The following is a 15,685-nucleotide window of genomic DNA, read 5'->3' as shown; positions in this document are numbered from 1 at the left end:
GTCTTCTTGCCTGTGTGTGGACAGAAAGTGGACTTTTAAAATTCTGTCTATTAAATCATGACCTTTCTACTAGTGGCAATCAAAGAAAACATCTATAGGTTCTTAGAGTTGTTTCTAGTTTCACTGTGGTAACTGAGCATGAACAACCACGTCACGTTCCAGGGATGTGTCTCTGGCTTTCAGTAGGGAAATCCTCTGCAGGTATCTGTGTAACAGATTGAATGTGCTATAACACAGCTGATGCTGGGGATAAACCTGAAATGAGAGAAGGGGGCACATAGCCTAGAAGGAGGCAAGAGAATGTCTGGAATCCAGGAAGAACTCTAAAGAATATGTGGTACAGGAAGTACCACCTATCTTTCCCACCTTATCAGTGGTAGAGCACTAAAGGCTGAGCAGGCATGATAGCTGGAGTCCTCCAGTCCGTTTCTAAAGATGTGCCATGGGCTTGATTGAGATTCGAGAACGGGGACCGTGTCAGGAAAGGAGGAAATGCATATCTCTGGCCCATTTGAATGGTCATTCTGGCAACTGCAAAGGTCAGTGCTGTCTCAGCATGGACTTTGAACATGTTTGAACTGTTCTTTGGTGTCTGCTGTGTGTAGATGTGATGGTTAGATAATTAACAGATACACATCAAGATGCTGCCCAAAGAGAGGAGAGGTATAAGACATTAGGATCAAGAGCATAGACTTTGGTTGCACATCACATGTGTCACATCTGTAAAGTGGAGTCAGTGCTGTTATTGATAAGGCTTCGGCATGGCAGCAATGGCCAGCATAGTGCTGGTACTTGTGGGCAGTCCCTTTCCTCCACCAGGTCCTCATTCGTTATCACCCTATTTAACTTCTCCGCAGCCTTGTGTGCTCGTACCTTCTTAAAGCTGCCTGCTCCATTGGATTCCATGACTCCTGCTCTTTTCTGATGCTTCCCATTCTTCTCTGAGTGCAATTTCTAATCTCCTTAGCTTCTTTTCTCTTAGGTCTCAGTGTTCCCAGGGCCTGTCTTCAGCCTACATCTCTTCTCAATTTGGATGATCTTCCCTATTCACTTAGCCTTTCTCATGCCACTTTCAGGATTATGACTACTAACCTGCATCCCTAGTCCAAACCTCCTGCGCATCCTATGTCCAGTGGCTTATGGCACATGTATGCTGGGATGTCCCAAAGGCATTTCAAATTCACCCATACAGAATGGGAGTCATCTTTCTCCCTCCAGCTCGTTTCTCCTCCATCTGTCATCATCATACAAGGATAAAACTCAGGAGTCATCCTACTTTGGCATTTCTCCCCATGCTTTAGATCATATGTGTTAGGAGGCTGGCTAAGTCTGCATTCTCAATGTGCTTTCAGTCAGCCCCTCCTGTCACTGTCTCATCATGCTTTGCTTCATGAGTGCATTAGCATAGGCAGGAAGGATGAAATACTAGGGCTACTTCCTAGACTGCATCCCTTCCAGGAGGCAGAATCATAAAATCCCTGGAGGTCCATATCTGGAACAATAATTGACATAATCGGTCACTCCTGAGTCAATGATTAATATAATGGCCCATATGTGGGCAGCCTCTGAGGGGCAGCCAGTTCACTTGGGTCAGACCACAAGAGGAGGGCCCTGATTTCATACCATTCAGTAACTCCGCCCTATTGGATAAAATCTCAAGCCCCGGATGGCTTCCTTATCCAACATCTGGCCTACCCGTGGAGTGTACTGTCCCTTGTTTGGGTAGTTGTTTCTCATTCCAATCTGGATGTATTTATGCTTTAGTAATTAATCACTCCTTACTGTCTCCTCTTTGTGGTTCTTTTGTTGTGTGGCTCTTCTGCTGTACCCAGAGAACTGTCCTTATCTTAGACGCTGTACCCAAGGACAGAGGGACATCTGGAGTGCCAGTAACAATTGCCTCTTAGGTTGTCTATGTGCCCACATGAGGTCTCTCTCCACTCTACCCATCACTGCCAAAGCCAGCTTTTTGGTGAGGAAGTCAGTATGTCATGGTCCCCCAGGATGACAATACACAAGTTATGAAACCTTAGAGTCCTCTTCTATTTGCCGCATCCCTGCACTTTTCCAACAACTCACCCACCTATTTACTTGTAGGACATGAAGGTTCTCCACTAGCATGCTGTTTAGATTCTACCACATTGTTTTAAGCCGTTCGTATGGGCGTTTTCTTCACAAGGCAAATTCCCTCACACCAGGGATCTTGTTTTGTTCATCTTTGGCCCCTAGAATCCACTAGGGTAGATAAAGATATGGTACATGCACAAGGCACGGAATAAAAGAACAGAAATAAGTTCTTTATTCAGAGTAGGCCCTCTGCCCCAGCTGCGGACTTTTTAAGAGACCCACTCCTCTGGGGTTTCAGCACTTCTCGCCCTGATAGAGGGTGCAAGTGAAGGGCAGCATGGTGGCCAGCTTGCTGGCTGGGCTGGGTGGCTGCTCCCACACCTGCGCTCTTGGCTGCTCCAATCCTGGCGCTTCTCTGTGTGCGGGTGTTTGGAGAGGAAAAGCTCGGGTGACAGGCTATGGGTAGAAGGAAGAGTTCTGCTGGAGTTGCAGTCTCATTCACTGATTTCTCAGTGGCGGGATGAGGTGGCAACGGCAGGCGACTCGACTCCCAACTATCTTGCATCTCCTTAGTCCCCATCTCCTGCTGCTCCACTGTCAGCCAGGCAGACCCTGGACAGACGCACTAGTGAGTAGCTGTGGCTTGTGCGCAGTGGTGGCACGTGGCGATTTGTCCCTGGCAGTTCTGTTCCCCCCGGGGATGTATGTGTGTGTGTGTGTGTGTGTGTGTGTGTGTGTGTGTGTCCGCATGCGCAAGGGGTATCCCTGAGATTCCACATCTGCTCCCTGTTGGAATCCGTGTGTCCATTCGAGACTGCGATGCAAGGCCGGTGCTAGCTCAGACAGGGTCTCCAACGCCGGAATTTTCCGGGGCGCACTGGGGCTGGTGGGGTTCCCTGAGAAAAAGCCATGGTGAGCCTGGGCGCGCAAGCTTGTGAGTCTCTGGCAGGCCAGGAATCTGGGAGCAGGTCCCGCCCAGCACAGCCTAGGGACGCTGGGGCGGCCACCCCTGGCCTTCTAGCTCCCTCGCCTTTCCCCCTTATCGTCCTTCCTTTTTTTTTTCCCCAGCAGCATCACAAAAAGCCGCCGCAGAATGAAACCCAATGCAGCGAAGCCTGACTCCTTGCCATCTGGTGCACATGGCTCTGGGCAGGAGCACTGGGGCTCCCCACGATTAGGGACTGGGGCTTATTCCCGGGACCCACCTGTGTTCGACTCTCGCTGAATTCAGACTGGACGCTGGATCCCACGAGCGGTTCCAATACGTGTGTGTGTGTGTGTCCGCACAGCACTCCAGGACTCACGTTCATGGAGAGCTTTTGGCTCGTGGGGGTCGGTGGGCTCCTCGCGCGCTTTGCGCCAGCATCATTTTGGTTGTGGCTTTCCCAGCCATCTGCAAAGCAAATTGATTTTCAGTTGCGCTTGACTCAGAGTGCTGGGAATTTGCGTGGGCCATAACCTCGAATGCCCCTGGTATTTGTAATTGAATAGTTCTTTGGGCCCTGGGTTATTTTTAGGGTTGGGAATAAAGACTCAAGCACCTTGACTTTATTTTTGCTTTTGCGTTTGGATTTGAGTAGGAGCAGTCCGATTCACATCTAGTCGGGCACAAGTGTTAGCACACAAGTGTGCACACACATTTCTACACACGTTCTTCTCCTCCCCCCACACACACATTGGGATTGGGAATGCATTGTGTGTTTGTAAAAAACAAACCTTTCCTTGTTCCTTTGGGCATTTCCTATTTTGAGGAATGGAGTAGGAATATAAAAAGGTTGTAATTAGTTCTTTGGAATAAAGACGGTGCTCTGAGTCAGAGCTGCCAAGTTGATAATCATTAAAGCAAACGCACTTTAAGGCAAAGGGGGCGGGGCAGGGCAGGGAGTGGGGGCACATCTGCTGCAGACGATGAGCAGTAGGCTCTGTCAACAACCTGCTGCTTATTGTTCAGGGATTCCAAACCGCACCCACCGCTAGCTGCTGCATCCTGTGGGGCTTAGATCGTCTCTTGCCCCTCCATCCCACTCAGGCCTGCCGTCCCAGAAGCGCCAGGACGCCAGCCCCAGCCGCCCTTCACTGACCGTCCTCTCTTTGCTTCGCAGGTTGGCAGCTTCGCTCCTAAGAGTGTGGCAAGCCAAGACGGTGGGGACCCAGCGCCACCGGGACCACCAGGCCGGATGTGCGGATAGCTGCGCTAAGTGAGCCCTGGCTCCTGGTCACCGGCCAAGCAGTGGCAGCTGAGGGGATGCACCCTGGACGTACAGGCGCCTGAGGCGAGCTACTATCCCCAGGTGGACGCCCAGCAGGGTTCACCGCAGGACCGCCAGGACCTTTGCACGGGCACATGGCTGCAGAACCTTGGGGCCGAGCCTGCCGTCAGTATGCTCCGGCCGCCTCTGCTGGTGAGATGCCCTGCTGCGCAGCTCTGCTGCCCTCAGCCCAGGTCTCAAGTATACACGACTGAGTGGGCCCTGCTTCAGTCTCTTCAGCCAGTGGATGAAAAGCGCCGGAGTCCTGGTGTGGGATCAGTCGTCGAATCTGAATGCTAGAAGTCGTGGACGAAGGTACGGGGCTGTAGCCCCCCGCGGGAGAGCAGCCGGACGCAATGGCCGCAGTAGGAACTGTGCAAGAGAAGAGCGAGTCAGAGACTTTAAGGGCTGAGTTTACAGGTCCGGAACAGCGCCACCTTCTGGCCGAACCTCATCCTGCGAGTGCAGACCTCAAGCTGGCCTTTGGCATATGAACTCTTTGGGCCACCTGGAGTTGAAGCAAGGCAGGAAGCCATTGGACCCCAGACCCTCAACCCCGGCCACTTTAGTGGAGATGGCAGGAATCATAGACTAGAACCACAGATGGACGCCAACTCTGGCCACACTATAGGGCAGAAGGTGCCTCTATGTGATCCTCACTGACCCTCTGCTTTCTGGTTTGCATGTGTTTCCTGACCTTCACTTAGTCGTTAATGGTCTCCGGGTACCTGAGCGATTATCATCACCACAATTGAAAGGCGCACAGTCTGAAGAGCTTTGGGTCGGGGGCTTCTGGTCAGCTACTGGTCAGCTGTTTTGACATCAGGAAACTGGTGGTGGCAGCTATTTTGGTGGCAGGGGTCGGCGGTGAGCCTGCTCTTCATCACCATCTGGGCGGCCCTCTTCGCCTTACCTCACTCCTTTCACCTCCCTACCAGATCCAGGAGTTGAACACCTCAGCTTCCCAGGGCAGCCTGTGTCAGAATGGCAACTCCATGGCCACTTTGGAGCCTCCCCTGTGTCCGAAAGCCTCGGGAGGAAGTAATCATTGGGTCTACGTGGCTTTATTCGTTTGGGTTCAGATTCTCATTGGAATGGGCTCAACGCTTATTTACACCCAGGGACCAACCTACTTGGATGACAGTGTCAAGAAAGAAAATGCCTCCTTTGTACCTAGGTAAGATTTTCCTATTCTTCTGGATGAGTTTGACTCATGCAGAAACTTTATTTTCCTTCCAAAACCCAAAGGAACCATGGTCTTTCCAATACATTAAAATTTTAATATTTTCCAGTATATTAAGCATTAATGTTCACTTTACGTTTTAGCCTTAGTGTGGTGTGTTTTCTGTTTGGGGGAGCTCTTGAAACTAAATTTCAGACTTCGTGTTTGTCTCTTCCCAAGTCATAAAAACTTTTAACTCTGGTAACGTCAGGATCTCTCTCCCTCTTGCGGGTGCTCTCTCTCCTTGCCTATAGCCATACTGCATAAAACACTGTTTCTCAGCCTACAGCCATATTTCTTACATATCACCTGTATTGATATTTGAAAAAGCCAAGCACCAACAAAAACCTGAGAGGCAGCAGATCACTACACTTATCCAAAGCTATTTTTATTGTAAGTTGAATACCCTCAGTGACAAGAATTTGGAGACAAATTTGGTATGTTGACTTGGTATGCTTACATTAAGTACAAGGTACTAACATGAGGCCAGGCAGTTAGGATTAGGGCTAATTAACTTCATAGAAATTAATCTGTGTGCTGGCCAGCATGTCTTTGCAGTACCAGCTTCTTCAAAACTGTCCTTTTTTTCTTTTTGGCGGCACTGGGAATTGATCTCAGGGCCTCCAGCTCAGTTGTACTACCACTTAAACCACGCCCAGCCCCTCTGCTTTTAGTTTGTTTTTCAAGTAGGGTCTCCTGTTTCTCCCTGGTGGGCCTTGGACCAGTATCCTCCTACCTCCATCTCCTAAGTAGCTGAGTAGTGGGAACTGCTCTTCTAAAGGGTGGATTTGAACCCATGAGAAGGATCAATAGCTGTCACACTGCATGAGACCTTTGTTTTCCTATTTCTCTACAAAATCCAATTAAAATTTGATAAAGGATCTTACTTTAAAAAGGTTAAGAGGTGACTAAGCAGATACTACCTACATTTAGTCACTTAGAGGCATGTGCTGATGGGATCCTTGGTGTGGGAGTAAAGTTTCCAAACAAAGTGAGAAAGACACTCAGTGTAAGAGGGCTGTGTGACTGTTTGTTGCTCTCAGTCCACTCATCAGCCCCGAGCTGTAAGAGAGGGTGTTTGAGTTCCAGGACTCTCCAGTCACTGGCCCAGTACATCAGGACACAACTTTACAACTTATTTTTGTTATTAAATGAAAGAAAAAGAAGTTTTCGTTCTGGACAGAGAACACTTTGTTACCTTGCCTCCATGTCTTCTAACACTTAAGATGAAATTTTAAATGTACAGACAAGTTGAAACAATAGTATAGTGAACTCTAGTACACCCACTGCCTAGATTTCATAATGGTTCATTTTGTTGTGTTTACTTTATCAACCTGAGTGTGTGCGTGTATATGTGTGTGTGCAGGCGTGCATGTGTGTGAACTAAGCCCTTTGCAAGTAATTGCAGATACCACTAGGCTTCAGCATCTTCTAAAGATAAGGGTCTTCGGGGGGTGGGGGGGGGTGGTAGCTCAATAGTAGAGAACTAGTCTCATGGAGGAGGCCCTGAGTTTGGTCCTCAACACTACTTAAAAAGTAGGCATTCTTTTCCAATAATGAACATGCTTTGACATCCTAAGACAGTTAGTAATCATTTCCTAAATCATCAACTATCCTGTCCAAATTCAAATTTCTTCATTATCTCCCCCAAAGTTTTTTATAATCTTGTAAACTGAAACTACTCAAGGCTCACTTACACATTGCCTTTGGTTGTTTGCCCTTGTAGACTTTTATGATCCAGACAGTGTCTCAACTTTTTTTCTTTTCCTATGACATAGACTTTTTGAATGGACAAAGCTAGTTGACTTGAGAATGTTTCACATTCTAGATTTATCAGACTGTTTCCTTCTGATGCGATCTTTTACCTTGTTGCTCCAAACCCTGTGTATCCTATAGACTGCTAGTTCAGTCTAAGGCTTGATTAAATGTAGACAAAACAGGTAGTGCTGTGTGTTTTTTATTGGACACACCAGGCTATTCACTAATGAGTTAATTTAATTACTTGGTTGAGTACACAAGTATCAGACGTCTCATTGTAAAGATACTTTTTCCTTTTGAAAATTATAAGTAATCTTTAGATTACTACATTGCTAATGAGATACCTTGAGTTTAATTATTCCTATTGTTTTTCATATTCCTGCTGATCTCTGCCTTTATTTACTTTGAAAATCTGCATCTCCCTTTCATCCCACTTCTGAGTACCACTGACACAAACTTTCCTCATCAAAATCACAGGCCTCATTGCAAAGGGACCATCTGCTAATGACCTTGAGATTGAATTTCTGGTAGTGGTTACTCACCAACAAGAAAAGCAGCAAGTGCATTTTATTTTATCTTTAGATTTTTCTTTTTAAATTTTTTTTATTGAACTGAGGGCCTGGCTCAAATGATAGAGCATCTGCCTCGCAAGCTCAAGGCCCTGAATTCAAATCCTAGTAGTTCCCAAAATATATTTATTAGCATGAATTAATTGTACAAAAGGGTTTCACTGTGATATTTACATACAAGTATATAATGTAGTTTGATCAAATTTACCCTGTCTATATTACTTTCTTAGTTCTCCTTCCTTTTCCCCTGCTTTGTAACTGTTTTTAATGGTCTTCATTATGCTATTTTTACATATATATGTATATATAATATACTTTGATATATATCATATATATAATGCACTTTGATGATATTCAGCCCCAGTCACCCACAAGCGTATTTTAAATATACCTTCTGTGCTAGGCATTGTGATAGGTGTGTCTGTGTGTGTGTAGTGCTGATGATCAAATCCAGAGTCTTGTACATGCTAGGCAAATGCTCTTCTACAGAGTTATTCCCTCAGCCCTGTGCTAGTTTTGAGAAGATCAAAAATGGCACATAATTCAGCATTTGAGAAGCTTGCAGTGTATTGAAGAAGCATTGCCAATTCAAGTCAGAGGCGTAAAGGGACATGTTCCAGGGGAGGAGAGTTGTAGATATGGTGTTGCTTTTATTTCCTTTCTCCTTTTACAAAATACACTGACCAACTTGTTTTTTTGAAAAAAAAATGATGAATGACTAAGACACATTCTTGAGGAAACCCTTGAGAATTTTACTTTGTATTAAATAAATCTCAGTAAAACTACAATGGTTTGTCATCAGGAATCTTACATGTATTATTTTATTTAATGCTCTCATTGGCCTTATGAGGTGGGAGTGGTTTTCTCTGTTTTATGGAGGAGGGAACTGAGGCTCAGAGAGTTAGAGTACTTGTTTAAGGCCTTCAAATCAATGCTGACCTCACAGCCTTGAGCCCCCACTCCCCATCTATGTGACTTTCTGACAAGAGGCCCTGAGAGCTAATGGAAATGGAGGATGCGCCATGTTCCACTTCGGGTATGGTGCAGAAGAATGCAAAACTGGCCTGAAGGGATCAAGACAGGATCAAAACAAGATTATGCTAGAAACAGCAACAGGTTTTTTTTTTTTTTTTTTTTTTTTTTTACAAAGTCTAGGCTGGTCTCAAACTCTTGGTCTTTGTGTCTCAGCCTCCTTAGGGCTGGTATTATAGGCATGAACCACCACACCTTGCTCAAAACCTTTTAAAGTAAGTTTGCAGGATATTTCTGTACAAAATAAGATCAGAAGGACTACTATGTTCTCAGGACATGAGCAGTGTTAACCCATCTTGATCTGGTAGTTTTTTTCTAATAAATCATGGTTAAAATATCTAATTTTTCATGAAACTGCTCTTCTATATTACCTTTTTCATGCCCATTCCTTTCTCCATCTTCTTGTTTGTCTTTCTAACTCCTCATTACAACCACAGAAGAAAGAAAAAAATCAGGTAGCACATTAGTAGTTATAGACAGGAACAATACCTGAAGTAACCTTAAAATCATTGAAGGAGAATACAATTGTGTATCTTAATCATTTGAAAGTTCTGTGTTAGCATCCTGGCAGCTTTACTTTGGAAAAGATGTGGTTACAGATGAGAAATAGCAAGGTTTACACTCACTCAATGCCCTAAGTTCCCTGCAAGAACAGAGTCTTTGTGTTGGCCCCAAGCACAGAGAAAACTTAGTAGATATTAAGAAGTGAGTCAGCAACTACACTGTATTTGTAATTATATCTCAAGGAGAAAGAGAAAATGTGATACTTTGGGGGCAAGAAATTCATAAATGAACAGGGAAAGGAGAAAGAAAGGGTAACCAGATGGGAAAAGGAAGAAAAGGATGCATTTCTAGAATAAAAAACCCCACAGCTCCAATTGGATGATATTCAGGTAAGTGATGATTACAGTAGATCAACCATGAGTCCAGCAGTGTGGGTACCAGCTACTCCGCCACCTCCCGGGTGTGCCCCTGACTCACACCCCAGAAAAGGGTTAGAATTGACCCAGGACCTTAGAAAGAGTGCTGGAGAAGGAAGCAGAAAATCCATACTTTAGCTCCTCTCCATGAATGAGTGCTTCTGGGGCTTTGGACAACTGTTTCACTTTCCTACCTCTACTTCCCAGTGGGGATTATTATATTTTCCCCTCCTGTTATATTTGAGTACTAAGAGGAATTCCATGAGTGTAAGTGCTCTGCAGATCTTAAGGGATGGAACTGCACTTGTCAAAGCAGAATTCAAACTCATCCAAGAGGGTGGGCATATGGGAGTAAGAGAAGTTTTGTTCTTTAAATATGTATTTTATATAACTGGATAAAAGAAAGAAATGTTACATAGGAAATCAAAACATTGTATAGGAAAGCATTCTCTTGAGGCCTTACACAGGAGAATTTTGATCAGTGTTTCAGTAATGTTATATTCTGATTAATTTACATTTTCTGAGGACTCAAAGTTTTATCAAAATTTTCTACATGGCAGCCTTTGATGACCGTCTTCCTTTAATGTATGAACATTTAAGTGATGTACATTTGAATATCCAGGTTATACCTGGAGAATGCTCTTCTGAAGTATGAAGGGCTTGTGGTATCCCAGTTTAACCACTACATTTCTCTTTGGTCTATACCACTGTGGCACATTGTTTGGTGAACAAAGACCAACCTCAGGATATGTTCAGAAGTAACTGTGGTCATCCCTTGGTATCAGGGGAGATTGATTACATGACCCAATGGACACCAATATCGTCACATTCTCATGTCCCTTATGTAGAATGGCATAGTGTTTGCATACCTATGCAATCCTCTCATATAATTTAAATCACTTCTAAATTACTTATATCATCTAACAGCAATGTAAGTGCTATGTAATTGCTGTTATACTGCATTGTTTAGGGAATAATGACAAAAAGTCTGCAGATGTTCAGTATAAGCACAAGTTTTTTCTGAACATTTTAATCAGTAATTGACTGAATCCATGGATATGGAATCTGCAGATGCAGAGGACCAACTGTGTATATTAAAATTATAAATACATTTATCTGCAGATGTGGAATATGTGCATCCAGAGAGTTGAGTGGATTATTGTATCTTAAATGAATCCCATTTGACCACTTCTTTTTAACATTTTCTTAGCCTTTTAAAGTAGAGGAAACTGAAATTACTTGTTCTAGTTTATTGAGGTTTTGTAAACAGAATACCTAAGAAATATGAACATTAAATATATCTGTATGCATATATATCCACACACATTTATTATATATTGCATATATATTTGATTTGGGGGAAGGTTTTTCTCTTTCTACATATAGACACCCTTAAATATTTTTTTGTTTTTTTCGTTCTGGAGATTGAACCCAAGACCTTGCACATGCAACATAAGCACTCTACCACTTTAGCCATGCCTCCACACCTTTTGCTCATATTTTGTTTTTGAGACAAGGTCTTGTTAACTTTGCCCATGCTGGCCCAAACTTATGATCTTCCTGCCTCTGCTTCCCAGGTACCTGGGATTACAGGTATGCACCACCATGCTCTACTTCTATCCTCTCTTTTTTATAGTTAGAAAGAAAGGTCGTATAGTAGTAATATAAGCAATGAAAGATACATATATGGATCTTTGAATTTATGGTTACCTGCTAGACAGGTAAACCAAGTTTACCGGTAGCTGCTTTGTCTGGAGTCATGAGCCTTCTGAGTAGTCCAGGCTGGTCTAGCTTTCAGTGATGTTAAGGTCCTTCTCCCTTCTTGCTGGGCTATCCTCAGGAATGACTACTAAACCTCAGGTGTCACATCTCTGTCCTCTACAGAAGGAAAGAGCAGAGGAAGCAGTGTTTGCTTACTCTCAAGGTTGTCCTGTTTGTCATAAAAAGTTCCTTGCCTACTCTAGCTGACATGATTTTGGGGACTTAGGCTGTAGATTTTTCCCATCTTTAAAGTAGAGGAAGGCAGGAGAAATGTGGGTAGAGTAGAGAATGGCCCCTTGTCGTATTTGCTAGACTGGTCCTATTTTCCCTTTTGCTAGAAGATTCAGGACCTTTTTTCTGGCCAGTATTAATAACCTCTCTTAAGTGTTACCAGGCACCATCAAGCATTAGTTTTCCTTATCTTTTTGTTGGAATTTTGAAGGGCCCAATAAATAGCATCTCTTTCCCCAACTTGGGTTGAGAATTAATTGAGAAATATGACAAAAGGCTAAATAAATGAAGGCCAAAATACCACTTTTTCAAAGCAACGGCAGTGAAGTTGAAGACTATAGGTCATGTCTTTAACTAAGTGGACTTCCTACTAGTCAGAATTAAATGGATTTTCCTGTCCAGACACAGGCAATGCTGGGTACATTAATTCCCTTCTCCTGTCTGAGGAGGGGCAGAGGGAGCATGGAGGAGGCAAGAAAGGAAAACACTGAGAGTGGGAATATACATTATCCCCCTAAGAATTTTAACCAGTTTTTAAATTCTGCTTTAATTTTGCTTGTCCTATTTATAGTGTGTTTATCTTTTTAGCCACATAAAATCCTTTATGGAAGTAGGCTCTGTCCAAATCATGAATAAAGAAGACAAATAATCTCCACTGAAAACTAACATGAAGGAGAATGGTGATGAAGGATTTGAACAGGTGATTCCAGGACACACAGAGAATCCCCTGAAATGATGTTGTCAGCCAGTGGCTGACCACATGGCCTGAGTATCCCACATACCTGGGACAGTTAATCTGTGTCACAAGTGGATCTTCTCTATGCTTAATAGTGACTGACTTTATATCAACAGTGATGGTCAATTTTCACCTCTAAGACAAATTAATTAGTTTAGGGTGAAGAGAAATAATTGACTTCTGGGTCTAACTGAGCAGCATTGGGTTTTCCTGATGTCTGTGGGAAAATCGATTGGGTAACAGTGATTTATTTAGCCCACCTGCAAATACAGAGAACAGTCTTTCTAGTGGCACAGTGGTACAGTTTTTGAGCATAGTTTGTTTGTTTGTTTATTTTTGCAGTACTAGTGCATGCTAGGTAAGTGCTCTACCACTTGAGGCATGTCTCCAGCTAAGCTTGATTTTATTGATCTCCCCTCCCTTTGCTATGGATTCTGTTATCTCTGTTGTTTAAAATAGTTCTTCTGAAACCCCAATGTGGGGTGAACCACGAGGGGCTCTTGTCAAAATGCAGATTCTGTTTCTGTAAGTCTGACTTGGGCCTCAGATTCCCCATTTATAATATTCTCCTAGGTGAGGCCATTGAAGCTGGTGATCCAAGGTCCACTTTTTTGGGGTGGGGGTGGTATGAGGGTTTGAACACAGGGCCTCCTTTTTGCTAGGCAGGTGCTCTATCACCTGAGCCATACTCTCAGCCATACAAATAATGTGGGTTCTACTCATAAACTACCTAAAGTATCAAATGCAGAGAAACAGAAAGTAGAATGGTGGTTGCTGGGGCAAGGGGAGGCAAATGAGGAGTTGTTTAGTAGGTATAGAGATCAGTTTTGCAAGATGCAAAATTTCTAAAGAGCTATTAGATAATGATGTAAATATACTTAGCACTACTGAACTGTATGCTTAATAATGTCTAAGATGGTTAAAAAACTAAAAGATTTGTTCAAATCATACAGTTCCCACAGTGGAACTAATGTATAGTCTGTAAACCCACGTATGTTTTAAAAAGTCATTTTATATAGAAGGAAATTCTGAAAAGTCCAAGTTCTCAGAGAGTCACATGATATTCTACACAATTCTAGCACATATTGACTATGCTAGAGTCAACTAAGTACTTCAGCAACCAGGATTATTTTTTCAGGTGTGTGGGAAATATTCATCCTTTTTGGTATAATATTTAAAAGAAGGAATAAGGGTTTGGATGAAGGGGGAGGCAAAGTGGGTTCTAGAGGAGATTTTTTAGAACCTTGAGGGAGAGTACTGAGGGTGAAGAAACATATGTCAGGTTTTGGATTTTTCTACTGAGTCCTTTGGGAGAAAGGGATTGGAATATTTGGAAGCAGAGACTGGGTTTATGTCTTTGTTCTGCTGTGTTGCCTGCTCCTACTAGTACCTGTGCTTTTTGTTTCCCTTTGCTAGAAAAAAAGGGATAGAGATTCCACAGCTGCCTGGTCCTTCTTGAAAACCATTGGCAATTTTGTAGGATTTGAACCTTGGTTCCCATAAAGAAGTGTATAGGTTTCAGGTCATTCTAAAACAATGGTTCTCAATCAGGGATGATTTTACCTCTTTCCTGGGGAAAATTAGCAGTGTTGATTGTCACAATTTGGAGGGACCACCCAGCATTTAGTGCTGTTTAGAGTCTGGGAGTGCTGCTAAATATCCTACAGTGCCCAGGAGAACCCCCACCCCCAACACACTACAGGACTGACAGTAGTAATGCGCTAAACTTTTTTCACCTTTTCAAGTTATTCTACTTCTTGAGTTCCTTGAAACTGCAGGTCAGAATCATAAACATCTCCAGGTCTATAGTATCAGAAAAATATTTAACATGTGATGGAGGAAAACCAGGGCAAAAAAAATTCTTTATAAATAGGAAGTTCTCATAATAAGCAAGAGAGAGAAAATAGAAATTATGTGTTCATCACCTTTGGGTACATCTTTCCTCAGTAGATAATATAATGTCTATACTCTACTGTGCTGTTAGCAGATTATAGGAGTTAGTGTTATAGTGAATTATTTTTAGTGGGTGCAAATATATTGAGGTTTTTATGGTTTATATGATAACTTCCATTCCCATCAGCTTAAAAAAAATGTTTAAGCATGGAGATCTACTGGACTATGCTCTTGGAAAGAGCATAGGAAAGTGCCACACCAACTCCAATGTCTTTGGTGATGGTGACTTCAGTAAAAGAAAACACTGAAGCAAGAAATTCTGGACAACTATGGATCCATTAATCAATATTCATATAATCAACTCTTAGAATCTTCAAATGGGGAATCTAATAAGGACTGTGTTTCACCAAATGCTTTTTAGTGTTTAAAATATGCTGTACATAACACACACGCACAGGAAATTAATAGCTATCCTTATCTCAACCAGCAAAAACCCTTGTTCCTTCCTATTATGGCTTATACTCTCTCTACAACAAAATTAGAAATAAGGGCAAAATAGTTTCTGCTGGGTATTGAGGGGGTAGGGGGGAGAAGGAGGGGGGCGGAGTGAGTGGTAAGGGAGGGGGTGGGGGCAGGGGGGAGAAATGACCCAAGCCTTGTATGCACATATGAATAATAAAAAAATAAATAAATAAAATAAAATATGCTGTACATTGTGCTAAATACTTTATCCCATTCTATTACAAACATCTGATTAGGCCCTAACAAGATATGAAGAAGTAAAACACAAACTTGTTCAATAGTGGGACAGCATGTGATCATGATTTTTTTCACCTGGCCATCTGCCAAAAAATAATAAGGGAGTCTGTTTCCCATGAAACAGACTAAACATTTTTAGAGATAGAGCTAAAAGTATATGAAACATGAAAAATTTAAGAATTGATTATGCAAATAATAAAACTGCATTAATTTAAAAGGAATACTAATTATAATTTCTTAGTCCAATCATACTGTTTTAACAAAATATCTCTAATTAGATAATTTATAAAGAATAGAAATTGATTTCTTACAATTTTGGAATCTAGAAAGTCCAGTGTCAAGGCACTGGCAGTTCTGATGTTTGGTGAGGTCTGTTTTCTGCTGCCAAGATGGTGTTTTGTTGCTGTGGCTTCACATGACAGAAGGCAGAAGAGCACGAGGGACCAAGTTAGTTCCCTCTGGCCCTTTTATAACAACTTATCCAACCA

General features: G+C 42.8%; 1 pseudogene; it reads left to right on the top strand.

The window, feature by feature from the left end:
- Positions 1 to 4,672: 4,672 nt before the first annotated feature.
- The window catches only part of LOC109702820 (solute carrier organic anion transporter family member 5A1-like), a 30,104-nt pseudogene continuing 19,091 nt past the window's right edge, over positions 4,673 to 15,685 (top strand).

The sequence above is a fragment of the Castor canadensis genome, chromosome 3 (assembly GCF_047511655.1).
Source record: "Castor canadensis chromosome 3, mCasCan1.hap1v2, whole genome shotgun sequence".
In the NCBI taxonomy this organism is placed as follows: domain Eukaryota; kingdom Metazoa; phylum Chordata; class Mammalia; order Rodentia; family Castoridae; genus Castor; species Castor canadensis.
Note: the sequence above shows the minus strand (reverse complement) of the source record. Positions and strands in the feature narration are given on the sequence as shown.